The sequence below is a fragment of the Ceratosolen solmsi genome, unplaced genomic scaffold, assembly GCF_000503995.2.
Source record: "Ceratosolen solmsi marchali unplaced genomic scaffold, CerSol_1.0 scaffold10, whole genome shotgun sequence".
NCBI lineage: Eukaryota > Metazoa > Arthropoda > Insecta > Hymenoptera > Agaonidae > Ceratosolen > Ceratosolen solmsi.
In genome coordinates, this window is record NW_011948412.1 from 6,725,130 (window position 1) to 6,733,035 (window position 7,906).

A 7,906-nucleotide genomic window follows, 5' to 3' on the forward strand; every position below is an offset into this window, starting at 1 on the left:
TCTCTATCTTTCTTCTCTGTTCTTTGTATTTTTATCTACCATATACACGCATGTGTAAACAAGCACACACTCTCTCACTCACTCTCCCATCCTCTCTATCTTTCTCTTCCATCCTCTCTCTCTCTCTCTCTCTCTCTCTCTCTCTGTATCAGGGTCTTTGAATTTTAATGTAGAATGAAATTCTCATTCTCTTTTTGCTTGTTTCCTTTCATTCTATTTTCTTTCTTCTTCATTATGCTTCAGATGTAGAAAAGTGAATTTTCTGTTTTCGCAATACTTTTTTTTTTACTCTTCAGCAATCGCATACCTCTATATTTCTTAAATGTAAACTTTTTTTTGCTCGCTTTTATTAATTTGTAATATTTTAATTTATTCGATGTTAATTTTTTTCATTTAAATACTCTATCTCGTTTTTGTAATGCAAAAATTATTCGCCTCCTTGTTTGCTTTAATTTGTTATTTTATGAAAATGTTGGACCGAATACTTTAACACATGGGAACTTACGCCCAACGAAATGCATTCAGCTCCGTAAATATGTACAATACGTAATGATTGGTTTGAAACTCTTCAATTATAAAAAATAAGAAAATACGGATTGAAAAATCCATGAAAGAATGAAAGTAATCGTAGAAAACTCGACGTTAAAGAGCAAAATATTAGAATCGATATAATTAGATTTACAGTTAAAAACTTCTAGTATTGATATTGTCAATCCGTGCACACAGTTGAATTTCATTAAAAATTCTTTAAGATTTTACATTTATTTTGTTGGCTCCATCATTGATGACGTCATTCTACAATTTCACGTCTAGCTTTATTACAAAGAATATATCAACCCTATTAAATAACGAATCATTAATATTTATCGGAAATTAAAGTTTGAAAATTTGTAATAATTCAATCGTGCTCGTTACTTTTATTTCATACGACGATTATTTTCCGGCAAGAATTATCGTTCGGAATAATAATTAGAGTTCTTTAAAGTCTTACGTTAATCCTTAAGTAAATCGATCATCTTTAATACAATGTAGTATATATATATATATATATATATATATATATATATATATATATTAATTTATCGATTTAAAATAATTTAATCGATTATTTATAATAGATTCCCCTGAGTAATTTATCTATTTAAAATAATTTAATCGATTATTTATAATAGATTCCCCTGAGACGCGTAGTTTCGTAAAAAGAGAAATATGATACGTCTCAGACAAAATATTCTCACCATTTTCTCACTTTTCCCTGTTTCTTCTATATCTCATTGCTTTTTCTGATGTGTACATGCAATTATTTAATCAGCATTATGAAGCTGAAATGATATATGTACAATTCCACGCAGATTAATTAAATCATTGTTTATGAATAGATTTAGCAAATACTATAATGAAGGCTATAGACAGGTAATATAATTACATGAGAAAATGGACCATTACAATTGTGCGTTTGCGCATGTTTTTTGTGCGTACGAGCGCGTAAATATTAACGTGCATATAAATTAATTTGGAAATTAATGCAAATTGATGATAAAATAATTCCATCTTCAATTTATACATCTATACATCTATATATACATCTATACATCTACACATCTATATATACATCTATACATCTATACATCTATATATATATGTGTGTGCGTGCGTGCGTGAGTGAGTGCGTGCGTGTGTATTTGTGTGTGATATGGTACGCCTGTATATTTGGGGTGAAGAATAATTGTCAGTGAGTTAGATGTCAACCAATCTTGTTTAATACACTATCGCAAGACGTACAGAATATTGTAATAATTGCTTATTCCTGCCGTTTGGTAGACACTTTTAATACAATGCGCAGATGTGCAGTCGTCATCTATCGGTCGTTCCAGTACAACTTTCTTCTCGACGCTGTGCGCTGCATCTCTCTTGTGCTCGCGTTAAACACAGTTTACACATGTTTATTACTTTCATGACTGCGTGCAAGATGCGATGAGCAGCAATAATCGATAAAAATATCGAGTGCGAAAAGAATCGATTATAAAAATTTGTTCAAAAGCAGCTCCGTTCTATTATTTATGTACGATATTGAAAATTGCCGAATCATAGATTTATAAAACATTGTCGTTGGCATATTCATAAAAATTAATGTACCAGATGGTTACACGCCTGTGCATTATATTGCAGTTGTGTGGGGCGAGAGGCTAGAAAAATGACGATTAAATAAACGAGCTCTTTGTTCTTTTGTAAATCATAGGGGTGTGACTTATATGTGCTCTTGTCTTGTCTACGCGTCTCCTCGGTCGACTCGAATCAAAATTTCAGAACAGCTTTATATAAAATTCATTATCTTTCGCCCCATCATTGACAAACGCCTCTAAATTATAAATCTTCATTTTTCTTCAAAGTACGTTGCCTAAGACTGGAGGTTCGGTTAAATTCAAATAATTCTTATCTTTATTAGAATTTTAATGATAATTATTTTCATGTATAATCGTGCGATACGCACATCCGATGCGATTTATCGGCTCTTTGTATGATTTTTTGAGTGATTTACTCGTCGTGCCCCTTGTCATTAAAGTGTTTTAAGCCAAAACTTATGGCCATTCTTCAGAATTGGTCGATACCTTGTCTAGTTTTTCCCTTATCTAGAGCTTGTTTATCAACGATATAATATCAACGAAAGGGGATGTCTATTACCCTCGGAAGATGATTTCTGGCTCATTTTAAATATGTAAATAAATCTTTTTTTATTTTTGTTTTTGTTTTTGTTTTTGTTGTTGTTTTTGTTGTTGTTTTTGTTGCTGTTTTTTTGTTTTTGTTTTTTTTTTTGTTTTGTTTTGTTTTGTTTTTGTTTGCTTTGTTTTAATAACTTCTCGTATTATAATCTTCTAAGCGGGCCAAATGAAATAATAAACTAAATAAACGAGCCTATTATATTTGGCCCTACCAATGTGTGGGAAACTATGCGAAGAAACTTGTACTTGATGATATATTTTTCTCTTTTATGCTCGGCATTTAATCCAAATAGTTGGACTAGCTATGCGTTTGCAAGCACCGTTATTCCAAATATCGAGTCCCTAAGTACGCAATGCTCCATCCGCAAGAGCGATAGTATACATAGAGGATTATTGCGGGGATAAGGAATAGGCGGGACGTCAGGGATGTTGGCTTAGGTGTATAAATTTCTCATATGCAGATCTACTGAATTTGTCAGTAAATTTTGTTACAGATCGACTGGCATGAGCTCTACCAGATCGTCTAAAGTACTCGCACTCATACGCTAATCCACCATCATCTTTTATTTAAGTTTGCGACATTACACCATTTAATACAACGAGCGAAGGCGCGTAACCACGCGATCATCTTCCAAGTCCACTTCCTTTGAAACTATCCACCTACTCTTGATCGCGCGCATGTAATTTATCGTTAAAATTTCCACAAGATTATAATCACTGGACTCACTGCACATAACGTAATACATTGGCTAACGTTGGATATTGATATTAGTGTGTTGAATACAAAATTACCAAGGGAAAGAATTCTGAAATGGCAGTAGCAGAAGGCGTTGAAAAGCATACTTGGTACGTCAAAATGTAAAGATATACGTGAAATTTGAGTGTGGCGTTTAACGTTACTTCCCCTACTACTGTCATTGTGTTGGGCTGGCTGAACTTTATTTAAAAAGCCCACCTTAGGTATCATATCTACTAATATAGGAACAAAAGGTTCAAGTTCGGGCCAACGATTTTCCTACATTTATCTGCACTCAATAATGTAAAGTATAAATTGATATTGTCATGCAATGTTAAGAAAATTACGGAATATTACTTGGGGAAAAAAAAATAAAATAAATAAATAAATAAATAAATAAATAAAATAAAATAAAATAAAAAAAAAAATATAAAAAAAAAAAAAAAAATGAAAATTGTTTTATTGTTTTATATGTATAGCTCGTTAATGAAAGCAAAAAAATAAATAAATAAATAAATAAATAAATAAAATAAAATAAAATATATTTTCACGCATATTGTGATAATCGTTCTCGAACGTTTTAATTATAGATTATCACGGAGGCTTATCTCGGCTATACTTATGTAAGAGAAAAGTGACTTAACTAGTTATCGGCTGAGTCAATCGCAACAATTACGTGCATTCCTCCGACGGGTCTTTATATTCTAAATTTGGTCAATGATGCATTACGTTATAGATTTATGGTTATTTGACTACTGTCTAATCGCTTATGTATAACTAACATGAAATTTACAATGTTTCATCGACCAAGAGGCGATTTTAATATTTTCCACAGATAAGATAATTGATAAGAATTAACAAAATCATATTCGACTAAAATTTATGTTTAATATGATAATTGACGAGTTTTCTTTTTATTTTTATATGCTATTACGATTGTATATTTGGAAAATCTATGGATATTCAAAGTCTGCCCATTAGAATCGGTAGTCGAGTAGATTGTACAAGACTGTGATACTACTACACTCTCTCAAATTCATTGAAATATCATTATTTTATTTGTTTAGAACTTGTAACGTTCATTGTTAGCATTCGGCTCGTTACATATGACAGTAATCGAAGAGCGTTAGAACATGAAATCCACAGTTTAGAATAATTTTGTGAAATCTTGAGCTGCCATTTTTTTTATTCAATAATAATAGGCATTTGAAGATGTACTTTCTTTAAAAGAACAACAACAAAAAACCAAAAAAAAAAAAAAAAAACAAAAAAAAAAAGAAGAGATAAAAGAAAAAAAAAGAAGATAATTTATAACGAATGATAAACAGAAAGAGCTTTCGTAAGAATATGCTTGGAATTTGACTTTTATTTGTGAATTTAGAAGAATAGATTGTCGTATTGGTATTAGTCTGTTATAAAATAACGCGTGCAATGTTTTGTATTTATATGGCACTACTAAGATAAGAAGTAATTTACAATATTTTAAGTGTATTTAGGAAACATACTGTTAGTAAAAAGTGAAATTATCTCTTGCGATTTATTAGATAAAATCTGTATAATGCAGCTGAAAATTATTGCTTATTTACAAAAAAAAAAAAAAAAAAAAATATGAAAATTATGAATACGTAACTGAATCATTGCAAATAATGCTGGAAATATTTCACAGCTAAATGACAAATATCCATATCCATTACGTTATTTTGCAATATAACATAAAACACTCTTTGTAAGATCATTAAATAATTTATATTAAATATGCTTTATAAGAATTAATTATAAAATTTCTTAGAACACGTGGCTTTATTTCATACGTTATGTAATTATAATTATTCAATAATTATAAGAAATCGTGGACTGTAGGGCATTAAAATTTTTAATTATTAAATTTATCGGAGCGACATTAGTCGTACATTCGCATTGAGTCGAAATTATATTGTTTATTAATAATAAATACAATTGTCGAACGACTAAGTGTAGCTAACTAATATGATTCGAAGAGCAGATTCTGCAATTAAAATATTCTCTAAATAAACTCAAAACGTCAAATTTCTTCAAACTCATAGCCTGTATTTTAATGTTATGGATAATATTTCATTGGGGCACTTACACATAACTAAATTGGATATAAACAGGCGCGCGTGCGGCCGCGTAATATTAATCATGAATTGTCGAAAAAATTTTCAAGGCGATATCGACTTAAAGAAAATTCGTTAAATTATTTTACAATACAAATATACAGATAAGTACATGTACACATTGATGGGGGAAAAGAAAAAAAAAAAAAAAAAAAAAAAAAAAAAAAAAAAAAAATAAAATTATTTGTCTCGTCCATGTACACGAATATTCATCGTCAGTCAGTCAGTCAGTAAATTGTTTTATTATTATATTTATTATCTAACGGGAATAACACAAATTCCGGCTCATCCTACCAAATGTCCAATCGATGGGGCCATTTCATTAAAAGTAATTTCACTCTGCTCGTGCAAAGGAACATTGACGATACGTCCTTTTTGGCGTTACTCGCTATATCGTGACATAATATGTTGTTGCACATGATAAGACGCCGTTTCCATCATCCCTTCCCAATGGCGAACGCTCGCGATTAGTCTTGCGCGCACTTTTTCCTTCCCACTAAATAATACGTTAGTTTAAGCGAGCCTAAGGTAGTATTATAATTTGCCTAAGTAATCGATATCGAGCCGCGGAAGTACTTGGCGAGGCAAAACTTACGGAAGCGAACGGGAAGCGTCCCAAGGACACTTATGAGACTGTTCGGTACATTGGGGTGGGGGTGGAGGTGCGGGCACAAGTCCTGGATGGTCATACGAAACGAAAGTTAACCTTCGAAAATTCGTGGCGGTTGGTGGAAAGGGTTGAGATAGTCGAAGGTAAAGAGCCGATTAATTAAAATGGCCAATCATACGCGAGCAGTAAGTCGTGATTCTTCTCTACGTTCAGGCTAATTATCGCCTATGCAAAAATGCCTCCCTAATTGTTAGCGCCATTATATTTAAGCGCTCGAACGGCCGAGTCATTAATTAGTGGCATTTTACTTAAAATGAGCGTCCCTCGACACGGGGACATGATTTAACCAGCAAATAAGATAAGATAATTAATTAATCCACGGGACACTTGACGCGTAATAATAATTAATAAGGTGCTAGAAATAAAGAAGCTTAGAACGAAAGTGTGGAGCTTGGTTACGTGGAGGAGGAGGAGGAGGAGGAGGCGTCAAGTGCTTGGTTACGGAGATGTCGATTCCTTAATTTTTTTCCTTTTCCTTCTTTTCTCTCTCTCCCTTTTCTCCTTTAATTTTATTTCTCTTAAGATACGAAGAAAAAGGGGCACTGGATTTTCATTGGCCTCGACGGAGTTTACCGAACGTAGTATCGATACTAAAACAATATTAAAATATTCATTATTTTATTAAAACACGCTTATCGCTGCACTTTATTGGACTTTTCCATTTTCCGTTTCACTTGAATTTTTGTTCGAGCGCTTCTTTGCCTCCCGTTATCCACATGGCTGTACAAATAATTAGACGAAATAAGGTATTTTATTAATAGGCATTGTTATTATTTTAAAAGCTTGATAATTTAAATGCACCGGTATTTTTAGGATCGATGGTAAAAAACGATGTTGTAAAGTGAAATGCTCTAATTTATCGAATTATCGTGAGCGAATCAAAGTGAAAAAATAAATAGAATACAAAAAAAATTAAACAAACAAACACACAAATAAGTAAAATTTAACTGGACATTTAACATTTATATCTGTATTTTTGGATTCTTTTCTTTAGAGGAAAAAAAGTGCTGCCGTCTTTTTCTTAACTCATCTCGTCTTTCTCATTTTTTTCATACATTTATATCCTTCTTTCCTTGACTCAAAAAGAAACCCTCTCTTGCTCATTTATTTTTCCTTCTCTCTCTCTCTCTCTCTCTCTCTCTCTCTCTCTCACACACTTTTTCTCTGTCTCGATCCCTCTTATACTCCCACTCTCTTCTCTCTTCGTTTCTTCCTTCTCCTTTATATAAGCTCTTCTTTACGGGACGTATCTTTCTCTCTTCCTTTTCGCTTATTCTCTCTTCCTCACATACTCCCCCTCTCTCTTTCTCTCTCTCTATCTCTCTCTATCTATCTATCTCTCTGCGCATCTTTCTGTCTCTGTTTTTCACGGAAACTTGCGAAGTAACGAAGAGAGAAAGAGAGAGAGAGAGAGAGAGAGAGAGAGAGAGCGAGAGAGCGAGAGAGGGGGAGAGATTGAAGTAGGGAGAAGGAATGAAAAGGAACGAGGGGAAGGTGCGACAATGACAAAGCTAACGGCACCTTTGTAGGTCAAAGTGAGACGTGGTGGCTACGCGGGAAAGACTAGACAAGGATGGCGCTGCCGAGAGAGAAAGAACGAGTATCCGAAGGTGAGAGAAGGGAAGATGGAGGGAGAATGACAGCG